Raw genomic sequence first — 15,836 nt, forward strand, 5'->3', positions numbered from 1 at the left:
TGACAACCGTGTCACCAATGCGACATATTTCAGCGTCCAGCTTGAACGGTCAGCAAATGGCTCGGACCTATTTACAATGGCAATAAGGTCAATCTTACAGTCTGTGGAAGTGTAGAATTCCCAACACACATACTGACCAATGAATGTAGACATGCTGTCCACTGCTCGTCATCACTCACTGTACATCATGCAAACTTATGAATGGGCCCACACCCACCACTTAAGGTCCTGAACAATGCTCAGTCTACCTCAGATTACCTGGGTAAAGGGTCTCAGAGGTTTGAGCCATTGCTGAAGCTAGCCATTGCACGCTGCTGGTGAGCAGCAGAAACACGAGTGGTATTGTCCACTAACAGGATGCTGATGTCAAGCCAAAAGGATGTTGTACATTCCACACAGATGAGCAATGTGGTATGCGAATTTCAGTGCTGGTGTGATGCCAGATATATCAGCTATACATCCCAAAGATTGGTGCATCATCTCATACAGCACGTCCCTTAAGCTGTTTACAACAAGCAAAATACTGACCATACTCAACTAGCCCATGCTTGCAAAACACAAAACAGAGTGGGCTGGATTCTCTGTTTTTGGGACTATGTCCCCACACCGTGGTGAAAACTTTCACTGGACTTTCACTGGTGTGAAAGGGCCACATATTCCAAGCCCTGCAGGGGGCTAGCAGTGAACCAGCGTGAAACTGTGAAACTAGCAGCTTTTGCTGTAGATATGGGCCCCCGCATGTCCGGTTCAGAGGCCGCGTATGCGCACAGTGGCAGCCTCCAGCGGCCATGCCATGCTCCATGGAGGACTGAGACCGCAGAGCTGGACTGTCAACATAGTGCCCCAATGAGCTGCTCGCCCGACCCGGACCGCCCACACAAAAATTGCCCGTCGGCCCTCCGATCGGCCCGTCCGTGACCATGGTGGCCGCGGACTGAGCCCGCAGTCGCCACGCTAGTATGCCAACCAGCAGGACCATGTTAGATCCACGTTGTCGGGGGCAAAGAATGGCGAGGCGGGCCTCCAGCAATGGCCGCAGGTAACGGATATGCGGTGCACCGTACTCGAGTATGCTGCTTTTCAGGGCCCAGAGAATTCGGGAACATGCGTCAGTCCCGATTCCAGGGAAATGGATTCTCCGCCCCTGCGCCGGCCGCGATTTTGGCGTCGGGTGCGGAGAATCCAGCCCAGTGTTCAACATTTGATGTGATTCTCTGATTGGACAATAGGATTGGATTGGATTTCTTTATTGTCACATGTACTGACGTACAGTGAAAAGTATTTTTCTGCGATCATCTCAACAGATCATTAAGTACATGGGAAGAAAAGGGAATAAAAGAAAATACGTAATAGGGCAATACCCGCTAAACAACCTTAATTGTGCTAAGAACTACACTGAAAACCAATTTAAGATTGTTAGTCGGGCTCGCAATATGGTTCACTTCGATATGCTCAGAGCCACATGTATTCACACACAGGGCCCTGTCCTTTGCAGGCAGGAGGGACATGTCCACACATTGCAGCTTTTTCAACTGAGCCAAAGTTTCGGGAGCAGTCATTCATTGTTTACCTCCCCACCGTTAATGCCCTGGCTAAACAAAGTTACCTGCCCAATTTGAATCTGAACAAAGCTGGGCATTTAACTGTGTAATGCTGCATTCTCCATGGCAACCCCCCCCCCCCCCCCCCCCCCCCCCCACCAACCAGAGTCCACTGCCAACCAATCAGCTTTCTCTTCCCATGCAATGTTGTTCCCCAACTATTTTGATTCAGTCAAATAAACTAAATTAAATAAACTGAGGGACAAATTAAAAGGGGCAGCCCCTTAAAGGAATACCTCCTTAACAAACACAAATTCCAAATGAAACTTAAAGCATCAAACTAAAATGTGATTAACAGGGTCAATAAGGCATCCCAGTCCTTGCAGTGCCCAGCAGGCACAGAAAGTACTTTGTTGTTCCCCATTTGCAATTGGCAATTTCTTCTGAGCTGCTGTGTTGAATGCAAGATGGAAAGACAAGTTGTTATTCCATATTTATTGAGGATTTATGAGGAAACATATGACAGGAGAGAAACTTAGTGGCAGAGTATCATAATTATAATCACAAAGACAGTTAAAATTCAAGAATTTAAAATACATTTCCGGTCCGCTAGCTGTGTTTTCCCGCGTGGCGCAACCCTCTCTGTTCCTGCGGCAGGCCAATGGGTTTTCCCATTGTGGCCACCTCACGCTGTCAGGAAACCCACCGGCGAGGGTGCGCTGCCCGCTAATTATCTGTTGTATTTTAAAGCGGTGAGTATTAAAACATGTTATAAATTGAGATGACAAATGCTTAAGGTCGACCAAATGGAAAACAACACAAATTTGCATCAAAAGAGTGGACTTCAATATTTGTCAGTTTTCAGCACGCACTCAGTATTGTGCAGTATTCAGCAAGTAAGTGCGGCAGGTTTAATTCCACCAGAATCTGTTGCAGCTCAGAACTCCAAGACCAGGACGACAAAAGCAGTAAATGAGCACTGTATTGAGCTGAAATAACATTTACCCCCAAATATATTTGGTTTAAAATATCAATATTTCAATTTGTTTAAAGGGTTTACTTTAAAAATAAAATCACTTTCAACTACATTAACTTCACAAAATTGAGTAATTTTCTCAGATTTGCTTTGGTCACCACAGAAGTGGAAGGGATATGGAAATGTGTATTTTAAAATACTTCTGCTTTTTGAGGCAGTGATAGTGCAGATATATGCTCACAGCAAGAATTCAATCAAATAATTTGCTGCACAAAGCAGGGGACCAGGATGCTGTTTTGGTGTTTTGAGCACAAATACAGACTGTTGTTAGTATTTTAAACATATGCACTGCTTTTGATGGTACAGACGGAATAGAAGAAAAAAAGTCAAACTACTGACAATGTTTGCTCAAAGGTTTCCTGCAGCTAAGCTCGAAACAGCTCAGTCAAGCTTTTAGCATCTCGCATAAGGGTAGATTTTAACAGGAGTGGTTTTGAAGGGGTTAAGTTTCTGACTTCAAACACCAGCTCTACTTTACTACAAAGAAGTCCAGAAGGGCAAATGGAGACTGAATGAAGCAGAAGTAATGCATGAATAATGTGGAGCAGGGCTTTTAAACTTCATTGGAACAGATATAGTTAGCGATGAGATTGAAAAAGTCAAATTTGTTTCATTCAGTACATTGCACTCGTACCTTGTCTTGGTAACAGGAGATTCATAATATCACCAGAAAGTTTCTAGATTTGGCTGTTTTACAGGTACAGGTAAAATATTTTCTGACAAGTTCATTTCTTCGATGAGAGATTGTGAACAAGCCTTCATCAATCACTGTACCAGAACAGCAGCCTCATAGTTTCACTGTTGGAGAAACAGCCACATTCCCAAAACACACAGCTGAAGATCAGCGCCCTTTACAGGGAGCTATTCTTTACCCTCAGGGGCGACACTGGACACCTGAAGACCAAGGAGGTGCCATTTCCCCGTTGACCGACTTGTTTGGATTCGGATCTAAACACAAATGGAAACAAAGGTCAGGTGACGCAGCTCATGTTGCAAGTGAATAATTGTCACCACAATTGTGACCACTAAAGGGTCCTTTGGCGTATTTCAGCAGTTTTTACGAACTTCAACTTTTTCTTTCTTGCATGAGGAGTAATTCTGAGCTTGAGTGGGCGGGGGTGCAAGGTGCTTTATGAGTCTGATAAGTCGGAAAGGAAAAGCTGGTCATTTTAAACTCTGACAGAAATGATAATCAAGCTGAATATAGCATATTAAAACTACCTACAATGTAGCGATGCTAACTTAGGATTCTTGAGAAATAGCTACAATATCAACATTAACTTTGGCATTTTAAGAGGTGGGATGTGCTGCCACTGTCGTTGGTGGGACGGGTGCAGACAGTAAAGATTTATTTTTTAAATTTAGAGTACCCAATTTTTTTTTCTCCAATTTTTGGAAAATTTAGCTTGGCCAATCCACCTATCCTGCACATCTTTGGGTTGTGGGGCTGAAACCCACGCAGACACAGGGAGGATGTGCAAACTCCACATGGACAGTGGCCCAGGGCCGGGATTTGAACCCTGGTCCTCAGTTCTGTAGTCCCAGTGCTAACCACTGTGCCACGTACCGCCCTCAGACAATAAAAATGAAGGTGCTGCCAAGGTTCCCGTTCGTATTTCAGAACCTCCTGATCTTTGTCCCAAATTCATTCTTGAAGAAGATTAATGCGCTGATCTCGGCGTTTGTATGGGTGGGGAACACCCGCGGGTCAAAAGGTCTTTTTTGGAGCAGGGGCGAGGAGGGGCTTGCTGGATTGTCGAATATAATGAATTGCTACTGGTTGGCAAACATTGCTCTGGTTAGGAAAAGGGTAGTGGGGGAGGGGTCGGATGGATGTGGCCTGTTGTACGGGAAAGAGCTCGAGGGCATTATTAAGAACATACAGTGCAGAAGGAAGCCATTCGGCCCATCGTGTCTGCACCGACCCACTTAAGCCTATCCCTATCCCTGTAACCCAATAACCCCATCTAAACGTTTTGATCACTAAGGGCAATTTATCATCGCCAATCCACCTAACCTGCACATCTTTGGACTGTGAGAGGAAACCCGGAGCACCCGGAGGAAACCCACGCAGACATGGGGAGAACGTGCAGACTCTGCACAGACAGTGACCCAGTGGGGAATCAAACCTGGGACCCTGGCGCTGTGAAGCCACAGTGCTATCCACTTGTGCTACCATGCTGCCCTAAACTAATGGCACCTCTGCCGTTCTCACCGGCCATGTACTCTGTAAGCCCAGTGGCGATGTTGGTCCTGAGGGTATGGGGGCAAAGGAGACAGCATTTGACACTGTAGAATGCCTCGGTGTGGGCACCGATCTGTCATAATCAACGGTTTGCACGAGGTGTTGGAGATGGCAGCAGGCAAGAATTGAGCAATTCTGGGATTTGTTCATAGGGGGCAGCTTTGTGAAATTAGAGGACCTGGAGGAAGAGTATGGACTGACCAGGTACAATTTCAGGTACTTGCAGGTCCGGGATTTTGTGAGGAAAGAGGTGCCGTCCAATCCCGGATTGCCTCCCTTGGGGCAGTAAGGTAAGGTGTTGTCAAGAGGATAGGGGAGGGGAAGGTGTCCGAGGTCTACAAGGACCTGATGGATTGATGGGATGCATTAAGCGGACGTGGGTGGAGGAGCTTGGGCAGGGGGCATGGGGAGTGGAGGCCTGGACGTGGGAGGAAGTTCTGCGGAGGGTGAATGTGTCCTCGTTGTGAACAAGCCTCAGTCTTATTCAGTTTAAAGTAGTCCACAGGATGCATCTGATGGTGGCGAAGATGAGTAGGTTCTTTGAGGGAGTAACGGACAGGTCTGGACAGTGCGCAGGGGTCCGGGAATCATGTTCACATGTTTTCGGCATTCCAAAGCTTAAGGGGTTCTGGCAGGGGTTTGCGGACATAATACTCAAGGTGTTGGGGGTAAAGGTGGCCCCGAGTCCAGATGTAGCGATATTTGGGGTGTCAGAAGACCCAGGAGTCCAGAGGGTGAGAGAGGCCGATGTTTTGGCATTTGCTTCCCTTATAGCCCGGAAATGGATTTTACTTGGGCGGAGGGACTTGGAGCCGTCGAAAGCGGAGGTGTGGGTGAGTGATCTGGCAGAGTTTCTGAGGCTGGAGAATGTCAAGTTCGTCCTAAGGGGTTAGTTGATGGATTCGCTCGGAAATGGAAGCCATTCATTGACTTGTTTAAGAAGGACTGGTGTCAGCAGAGGGAGAGGAGGGTGTTAAGGGGGTTAAAATGGGGAGAACAGGATGGCAGGAGGGGTACGGCAGTGGGGAATGCTCATTTATTAAGTTTTATAATTTTACTTCTACATTCATTTGTTTTGTTTGTTGTTTGTCTATGCAAATGCCTGAATAAAATATTTTAAAAAAACATTTACTTTGGCATACTTTTGACAACCCTGATTCAATCGGTGATATTAATGGTGATGTTTAATTCCTGTAAAGCTTCAGGCGTATTTCTCATGTGTAATTAATTCCAGTGGATACCAGCAGTCCAATAAACTGTTACTCAGAGATTAACGGCAAAAATGCAATTGAATTTCACTTTCAAACAAGCTGGCTGTATTTACACTCGTCCTTAATCAAACACTGTGTAACATGAATTGTTATTGGGAGGATACAGTGTTGTTCTTGCAATCGAGGAGACATTCTGCAAACATCACCTATCTAATGTTCTTGGAACACGCCAAATAATGAATCAGCTGCCAAGCGTTCTGGATCACAATAGGCAGATACTGTCAGAAGCTTCAAATCTATTTAACTAATGAAACAGGTTATTCCTATTATCAGAGAACCCGGTACTGCAAAGTCATGCTGACAGCAGCATTGCTCATGCAGTTAGAACATAGAACAGCACAGCACAGAACATCTGATTTATACAAGGTGAATTTGGACCCACACTAGCCGTGCATGGGATTGGTGAAGCAGGCCCAAAATCCGGACAGTATTGGAAAATGCGAATCTCTCTGGCGAGCTTGTGATTTCGGATTTTCAATTCCCCTCCCACCCCTCCCTCGCTCGCGGAGTACTGGGAAACATGCAATAGAATTCCAGGAATGTCATTTTAATACATTAGTATGTCATTCATGATCACTCACTCTCTGGGACTCCCTCCCCCCTCCCCCAAACCCCACCACTGCACATTGACTGGGTGTCGGCAGCAGGATTCACACTGGTTTTTCACCAGAAATGACTCTTTGCCAAATTCTGATGAGGTGTGCGGCACAGTGACACAGTGGTTAGCACTGCTGCCTCACAGTGCTAGGGACCCGGATTCAATTCCGGCCTCGGGTGACTGTCTGTGTGGAGTCTGCACTTTCTCCCCGAGTCTGCTTGGGTTTGCTCCGGGTGCTCCGCCTTCCTGCGATTCGGTAGATTGACCATGCTACATTGCTCATGTGTGTCAAAAATGGGGCAGCATGGTGGTGCAGTGGGTTAGCCCTGTTGCCTCACGGCGCCGAGGTCCCAGGTTCGATCCCGGCTCTGGGTCACTGTCCATGTGGAGTTTGCACATTCTCCCAGTGTTTGCGTGGGTTTCGCCCCCACAACCCAAAGATGTGCTGGCTAGGTGGATTGGCCATGCTAAATTTCCCCCTAATTGGAAAAAATGAATTGGGTACTCTAAATTTATAAAAAATAAAATAAAATTTGTGTCAAAAATGTTAGGTGGGGTTACTGGGACATGGTGGAGGCGTGGATTTAAGTAGGGTGCTGTTTCCAGGGGCCGGTGCTGACTCAATGGGCCGAATGGCTTCGTTCGGCACTGTAAATTCTATGATTCTGTCCATTGCCTTATTCTTACTATAACAGTTTGTGAGAAACATACAGATTGGCCAAGAAAAACAACAGGGGTGGGATTCTCCATCCCGCCAATAACGTTTTCCGATGCGGTGTGCCTCCGCCAGCAGCAGAGTCCTCCGTTCCGGCAGCTGACCATTGGGGTTCCACATTGTGGCTACCCCACGTCATCAAGAAACCCATCGGCGTTGGTGCACTGCCGGCAAAGGGGAGAATCCTGCTGACGGAGAATCAGGCAGCCGGTCTGAGGAGCAGTTTAGAATTCAGCAAAGAAGGTCCAAGGGATTGATTAAGAAGGGAAAAATAGAGTATGAGAGTAAGCTTTCAGGGAACATAAACATTGACTGTAAAAGTTTCTGTTGGTACGTGAAGAGAAAAAGTTTGGTGAAGACAAATGTAGGTCCCTTACAGTCAGAAACAGGGGCATATATAATGGGGAACAAAGAAATGGCTGAGCATATGGACTAGACAATTTAGGACAGAGGTGAGGAAAGGTTTCTTCACCCAGAGAGTGGAATTCGTTATCACAGGAGGTCATTGAGGCGAAAACAGTGTATGTTTTCAAGAAGCAGTTAGATATATATGGCCTCCTCCTGCTATTTTCTGTGCTTCTGTGAAGAAAATTGGAATCTCAGGAACCTGGCTACATTTTCAGTCAACATTTGAAGTCACAAACAGCATAAAGAGATTCTCTGCAATTGAGCTAGAAATGGAGATGTTCAATGACGTATTACAGCATATTAACAGTAATGAGATAGATTTTCTGCACACGTACACTTTGCCTGCTTGATTGCAACTGGAGTTGGCACAGACTCCGTTCGATCTTCCCTCTTCCCACAACAAAGAGCGGAGATCTTCCGTGCCACATATCGGCAGGCTTGGAAAGAGAAGAAAATGGCAATGGTCAGTTGTGAAAAATCACTTTGCATTTTTCGTTACTTGTCCTGATTTGTACATCAGCTCCCACAACAAGAAGTTAGTTTTGATAACAAAGCAGTCACGTGTTAAAAAAAAACCAGTTAGAACAAGGCTCAGAAAAACAAAACAATATACAGAACAGCACAGATCTCCAGCTTGTTTCTTGACCAGGGCACTGTGCTGGAACTGAATGGAAAAATACCACTAAGCAACAGCTAGAAACGATAGAACAGGACCGCACAGGAGCAAACCAGTGGCCCACCGAGCCTCTGCCAACTGCCACAAAGTGAATTTGTGCCCAATTGGTATCTTTGCAATTATTTACAATGCTATTTACTGAAACCAAATTTTAACAACTTTCAACAAAACTGTCCACGTAAATTACAGTTTTGTTGGACACCCCATGTATTTATTTTCCTCTACCTTTTTGGTGCAAGCGGGCATACACATCAGCCATCGGTACCAGGACACTCCTTCAGCTATGTCGGTCACACTTACCCTTCCACTTTTGATCACGGAGATTAGGAGGGGTGGCTGCTAATGCTAACCCACATTGTAACATTGTATTTTGTGGTGGAATGGAACCCAAGACCCCAAAAAACCACCAGACAAGATCTCATATTTTCCAAATGGCTTATAATAATTCATGCAAATCCTCTTATCAACACTACAGGTTACTTTCCAAATGAAGTTCGAAATACCTATTGTAATAAAAGATGATAAATATCAACCTCTTCTCAGATAGATTCTCCTTTAATGACTGAGTCAGCTCTCATCTGGGGCAGTAGGTAACAATTACATTCAGTGAATAAGAAATACTTATTTTCTGTCTGCTTCAGGTTACACGCAATAAAAGTTTGAATGTCCAGACCTCACACCTTACCATTAGTAATAACTCACACCATTGTGCTCCTTAATTTTTCTTCGACTCCCAGTCGATGGATGTCGTTTCTGTTTGGAAGTTGCCTTGTCCTCAAAAATGCTCACCCAATCTTACTGAGCATGTGTTGTGTCTGAGGGGAACAAAATACAGCAAAATGTATTGTGTTACAGTGAGATAAAACTTCAAAATGACTACCGGCCATCCTACACTGCTACCTGCCAGTAGACACTGCCTGATACATTTTGTGAGAGTTTTAAAACCACAAAAATAAAAGCATGATATAGCACTGGAATAACTTCATTGACAGTTGTGTATACGCTGGAGTCTACAAAATCAATCATTTTGCCTCTGTAGCCACATGAAATGTTCCTAGAACAGAGTTTAACCTGATAAGTATCTGCTAAACATGCATCAAAACACAATACGCGACAAGAATATGATACCCGCTGAGCTTAACATGGACACAGCTGAAACTTACCCTTGTGTACACCTGCCCAGAATCACCTGACAGAACTTTATGTTTGGAGGATTTTATTGTTGGGCAGTAACTACACCCTTTGTTACCAGAGCAACCATGCAGCTCGTGAACAAAAAGGAATTAGCCAATTGAAATAAGGTAGAATTTCACAACTTCACCAGACAGGTTTATCCGGTTCCTATTTGTCAAGCTTCCTGAACAGCATTTGCTCAAACGCTGCTCAAGGAGCTTCACATGTTCACTGACTGATTTCCTGTGAACTCAATAAGGACATTGTGTGCCATTTTGATAAGCAACAAGTGGATTATTTTAGAGCTAGCTACGGTTTATAGGGATGGAAAGAGGACTGTAAAACATGATATGGGCATAAAACAGGGCTGGGGTTGCTGGTGGTGGGACTTTGAATAATAATGCTGCCCCAAATTTTTTTTGTTTTGTTTTATAAATTTAGAGGAGCCAATTATTTTTTTTCCAATTAAGGGCAATTTAGTGTGGCCAATCCACCTAACCAGCACATCTTTGGGTTGTGGGGGTGAAACCCACGCAGACATGGGGAGAATGTGCAAACTCCACACGGACAGTGACCCAGAGCCGGGATTCGAACCCGGGTCCTCAGTGCTGCAGTCCCAGTGCTATCCACTGCGCCACTATGCTGCCCTTTAATGTCCGTAAATAAGGGTGGGGGTCATGTTGCTGCCTTATTTAAATGATAGTAACCTGCGGCCTGGTCTTAATGTGTTGTATTTCCCAACACTGCCCACTTTTGTGTGAGATGGACACCACTTGAAGCTAGTCTGTACTACTTAAAGCCAGCTTTGTACCACTCGAGGGCAGCATGGTGGCGTGGTGGGTTAGCCCTGCTTCCTCACGGCGCCCAGGTTCGATCCCGGCCCTGGGTCACTGTGTGGAGTTTGCATATTCTCCCCGTGTTTGTGTGGGTTTCCCCCCCCACAACCCAAAGATGTGCAGGCTAGGTGGATTGGCCACTCTAAATTGTCCCTTAATTGGAAAAAAATAATTGGGTACTCTAAATTTATTTTTAAAAATGCTTTGTACCACTCAAAGGGAAGTTGCATTCTGGCTACAGCAGGAGTTGGGAGCAGTTTGTAGAAGAGAGAAAATGTCACAAGGAGACAGAGGACATGCCACAAGGTTCTGTGATGAGGCACTGCATGTCATGGTGCTGGAAGTGGACAGTCCTTTACACCTAGATGGGCAGAAGGTCCCCGAGGCAGACACAACGAAGGAATGTAGACATCATTGCCAAAGCAAGCAGTGCAGTCTCAAGGAACTGGATGCACATCAGGAAGACATTTGATGGATGAGCCACAAGTCCCACACACTGCTCCACCCTTTCCCACGTCACTCACAAATCAACATTCTCTATCAAGCACAATTCATACCTGACATTCAGAGCTCCAGCTCACTCATGTAGCCCTGCTGGAAGCCTCACAACTTGCACATAATGTGAGATGTTCAACCATGATAGCCACATCACCCAAATACTGTAATCACCTACCTTTCTCTTGCAGGACAAGGTGGTGCAGAACTACAGACAGGAACAACACACTATTAGGGGAAAGACACAACTGTATGTCCATATCTTCTTGGAGGTGTCACTCAATGCTGACCAACATTGGTGCAAACACAACCATGATAAGTAGAGGGGCTGAAACCTTTGAAGATGACAGGATAGTAATTCCTGAACCTCCTTCTCACATTGCACCATCCACTCACCTCACATCCTCTTTGGATCCAAGCATGCACCTATTGATTTTGGCAGCTTCCTTCACCGCAACCTTACCCTTGAAGCGTTTTGGCCGCTTAGATGCAAATTCCAGTCCACGGGACTGATTTTGGAGGAGTTTTGTCTGAATGCTTATGGAGCTGTCTTCAAGAACGACACAAGCATTTGTTCGATGGTCTTCCCATTCAATCTGGGGATGAGACGGAGGCATCGCTGATGGAATTTCTCTTGTCCAGGACTCGCTTCAGTACTTGAGTGTGGCGACAGCAACTGGCCTGTACATTCGGTCTTTTGCTGATTTGCTGAGATTTTATTGTCAAACACTCACTACCATAGAAGTCAGGGAATTTATAGTGAAGAAAGAGGCCATTCGGCCAATCAAGTCTGCACCGGCACTTGGAAAGAGCACCATACTTAAGCCCATGCCTCCATCCTATCCCTGTAACTTGACCTAACCTTTTGTAGGGCAATTCAGCATGGCCAAACCAGCTAACCTGCACATCTTTGTCAAAACCCGCTTCTTCCCCACTGTCTCCTGACTCCTAAATTACCCTCTTATTGACTGACCTCATTAACACTGCACCCTGTATGCTTCATCCGATGCCAGTGCTTATGTAGTTACATTGTATATCTTGTGTTGCCCTATTATGTATTTTCTTTTATTCCCTTTTCTTCCCATGTACTTAATGATCTGTTGAGCTGCTTGCAGAAAAATACTTTTCACTGTACCTCGGTACACATGACAATAAACAAATCCAATCCAATCCAATCCAATCCAATGAGGAAGAAACCGGAGCACCTGGAGGAAATTCACGCAGACACGGGGAGAAAGTGCAAACTCCACACAGTCACCCAGGCTGGAATTGAACCCGGGTCCCTGTTGCTGTGAGGCAACTGTGCTAACCATTGTACCACCGTGCCATGATAGTTTGTATCATGCTGAGCTGGTGTAACTAATCCAGCGTTAAATTCCTCCTTTTGAGATAGGTGGCTGCCAACCGATGGGAAATGCTGAATGTATTCCAGAGTATCTCTTCAATGAATATGGGAAGTGAAATACTTGCCTGATCAGATGTGGGTTGATGTATGAGTTTCATTTTAAATGCATTCAAAGATAGGCCAGGTTTCTTTTGTGCAAATTTGAAGACATTGAGATCGTCTCTCCACTAGGTCCTGTTTTCTGAACTCTCAAATCACCAGCGTTTTGAGAGGACAAAGAAAATGTTCCAGACACCATGAAGCTCCACTCTGAAGATATTGAAGCTTCACTTGAATGGCTGGGAGGAGCTTGCGACTAAATATTCAGAATGGCAACAACTTATCCATTAAGCAGCATCACGCAGTGAGTCATAGAATCATGGAATCGTAGAATTTACAGTGCAGAAGGAGGCCATTTGGCCCATCGAATCTGCACTGGCCCTTGGAAAGAACACCCTACCCCAGCCCACACCTCCACCTCATCCCTGTAACCCTCCCCAGTAACTCCACCTAACTTATTTTTTTGGACACTAAGGGCAATTTAGCAAGGCCAACCCACCTAACCTGCATGTCTTTGGACTATGGGAGGCACGGGGAGAATGTGCAGACAGCAGACAGTGACCCAAGCCGGGAATCGAATCTTGGACCCTGGAACTATGAAACAACTGTGCTGACCACTGTGCTGCTGTGCCACCCAAAGTCAGAACATCTTAATGATTAGGCAGAGCAGCGGAACAGAAGGAAAAAAAAGGACACAAATACTGTACTCTGGATTCCACTATATTATGGGATGTCCTGCCACTTTCCTTTCTAATGTCTCGCTATTGGTAGTTTCAGAATGACTAGATTTAGATCTGCAATCAGTTTTAAGTTTGAATTAATATGTGGCTCAGCAATTTCTTCTAAAATTGAGGGAAGCCATTTTAATAAGAACTAAACCAGCCAGATTAGTTAGCAGACAGCCATAACTGTGAGACAATTAAAGAATAAGTAATTTATTAATAATTATAACACAGCTACTTCACAGCAGCAGGCACTCAGGTTTAGTTCTAGCGTTGGGTCACTGTCTGTGTGGAGTTTGCACATTCTCCCTGTGTCTGAGTGGCTTCCTCCGAGTGCTCTGGTTTCCTTTTGGACAGTCTAAGGATGTGTGGGTTGGGTGGATTACTTTACCACTTTGTGTCCAGGGATGTGCAGGTTAGGTTATGGGATTACGGGAATAGTTTGGGGTGGATGGATGAGTGGACATGGGTAGAGTGCTCTTTCGAAGGTCGGTGCAGACGTGATGGGCCGCATGGCCTTCTTCTGCACTTTAAAAAAATAAATTCAAAGTACCCAATTCTGTTTTTTCCAAACAAGGGGCAATTTAGCGTGGCCAATCCACCTACCCTGCACATCTTTGTGTTGCAGGGGTAAGACCCATGCAGACACAGGGAGAATGTGCAAACTCCACATGGACAGTGACCCTGGGCCAGGAGCGAACCCGGATTCTCGGCGCGGTGAGCCAGCAGTGCTAACCACTGCGCAGACATGCCATCCTTCCTTCTGCACTGTAGGGATTCTATGATTCTATGATTAGAAAGTCTCAAAATGTAATTTGGAACACAAAAGTTAACTCTAATTATTATTAGCATTATGAACACTTAATTCTGAATGCTTAAATTGCTTTGAAAGTAAGAATTTTGTGTACTTTTAAGGCCACGGAATAAAAAGCGATAACATGATTTGTTAACCTTGATTAGGAGGACTGAATAGATCCTTGTTTAAGGAACGTCATCTTCAAATGACAGACAGCTAAATTAACCAATTATTCGCCAACACTCAGCCTACCTCAAGATAAGGGATGTAGTTTGAAAGAATTTGTTGTCTTAAAAATGTGAGCAATTAGCAAGCTACAGACCAGCTGGCTATTGTCCAGCCAATGGGAAAGGTGGGCTTTCAATTTGTAAGGTATCAAAAGGGGTCTCGGGAAGCAATTTTGTGTCAAGATGGGCAGAGAGGAAGAAAGAACAGACAGAGTGAAAGAAGGGCAGATAGATGGAAGGAGAAAGATGTGGGGAATGTAGGGGTTAAAGATATTTTTGGAGCGATGTTGAGAGCTGCTATTGATGTTTCTCGGAATTGCCACCTCACAACTTGGTCAATTTTTAAGGTTAAGTTTTCTCCTCTTACTGTTAATTAAAAAATCTTATAATCTTTATTAGTGTCACAAGTAGGCTTACATTAACACCACAATGAAGTTACTGTGAAATTTCTCTCGTCGCCACGCCATTGCGCCTGTTTAGGTAGACTGAGGGAGAAGTCAGGGGGCTGGATTCTCCGATTCTGGGGCAATATCCCCACGCCGGCGTGGGAATGGTGGCGTTTTACGCCAGAAAAACTGTTGCAAAATAGCCACCGATTACCCGTTTTGCTGGGGGCGAGCAGGAAGGCAGCGTAGAGCATCCGACTCGATCTGCAGATATGGCCCCAGAGAAATCCCCGGTCTGTGGCCGCGCATTCGCATGGCGGTGGCCTGCAGCGGCTGCGCCGTGCAACATGGCGGCAGCCACTCGCGGAATCGGCCCACAAAATAGTCCCCCCCTTCGCCCGGCTCGCCCGTCCTGGAACCCCCCCCCCCCCCCCTACACAGTACCCCCAGCCCCAAATAATGCCCCCCCACCCCTGCCAGTGGACGGCCCTCCCTTGACTGTGGCACCACTAGACTGAGTCCTGAGACCGGGTGAGACCATGAGAGACCCATGCCGTCGAAACTCGGCCGATTGGGGGCGGAGCATCGGGGGTGGGCCTCAGGCAATGTTCGTCGATAGAGCTCCTCGATGAGGCCATTTTGGAGGAGGTGGAGCCTCAGGAAAGAGGCGCCGCCCCCGATTTGGTCGGAAATTTGGATTCTCCGGCTGGTCGCCGAACACTATTTCGGCGTCGGCAACCGGAGAATCCAGCCCAGAATGTCCAATTCACCTAGCAGCATGTCCTTCGGGACTTGGAGAAAACCGGAGCACCCGGAGGAAAACCAAGCAGACATGGGGAGGACATGCAGAAGCCGCACAGACAGTGACCCAAGCTGAGAATCAAAACTGCGTCCCTCATGCTGTGAAGCAACAGTGCTAATCACTGTACTACCCTGCCACCTATACTGTTAATAGCTGCTAATGGACAATTTTCATTTTTAACTTTCTGTTTTGTTCTTTTTTCAGTGGTTAATAAACTTTCTGAATTGCCCATTTAGAGTGTTCTTTCTTGCCATATTGTTAAGTCTCTGGACGCTGATGCGATTTACAATTGGGGGGAGTTATTGTAAACAAGCGATCCCCACATATCTTGGTGTAGATAATGGAGAGACACTCTCAACCTCTTCAATTCTGCACACAGGAAACTAGGCTTGTCCTTGAATGTTGTCAAAATAAAACTCATATATGAACCCACACTGGCGTGCCAAATATTCCACCTCCCGAATA

General features: G+C 45.7%; 1 long non-coding RNA gene across 2 annotated transcripts; it reads right to left on the reverse strand.

Moving 5' to 3' along the window:
* Positions 1 to 2,021: 2,021 nt before the first annotated feature.
* On the reverse strand, positions 2,022 to 9,776 carry LOC119955641. 2 transcript variants are annotated; one of them, XR_005458507.1, is made up of 4 exons: positions 9,654 to 9,776; positions 9,176 to 9,305; positions 8,150 to 8,251; positions 2,022 to 3,525 (listed from the first exon to the last, which is right to left on the reverse strand). It is a non-coding gene; the product is annotated as an uncharacterized LOC119955641 (long non-coding RNA). The 2 variants fall into 2 exon arrangements; XR_005458508.1 differs by lacking the exon at positions 9,654 to 9,776 and adding an exon at positions 9,562 to 9,584.
* Positions 9,777 to 15,836: the final 6,060 nt, after the last annotated feature.

Source organism: Scyliorhinus canicula, chromosome 21, assembly GCF_902713615.1.
Source record: "Scyliorhinus canicula chromosome 21, sScyCan1.1, whole genome shotgun sequence".
In the NCBI taxonomy this organism is placed as follows: domain Eukaryota; kingdom Metazoa; phylum Chordata; class Chondrichthyes; order Carcharhiniformes; family Scyliorhinidae; genus Scyliorhinus; species Scyliorhinus canicula.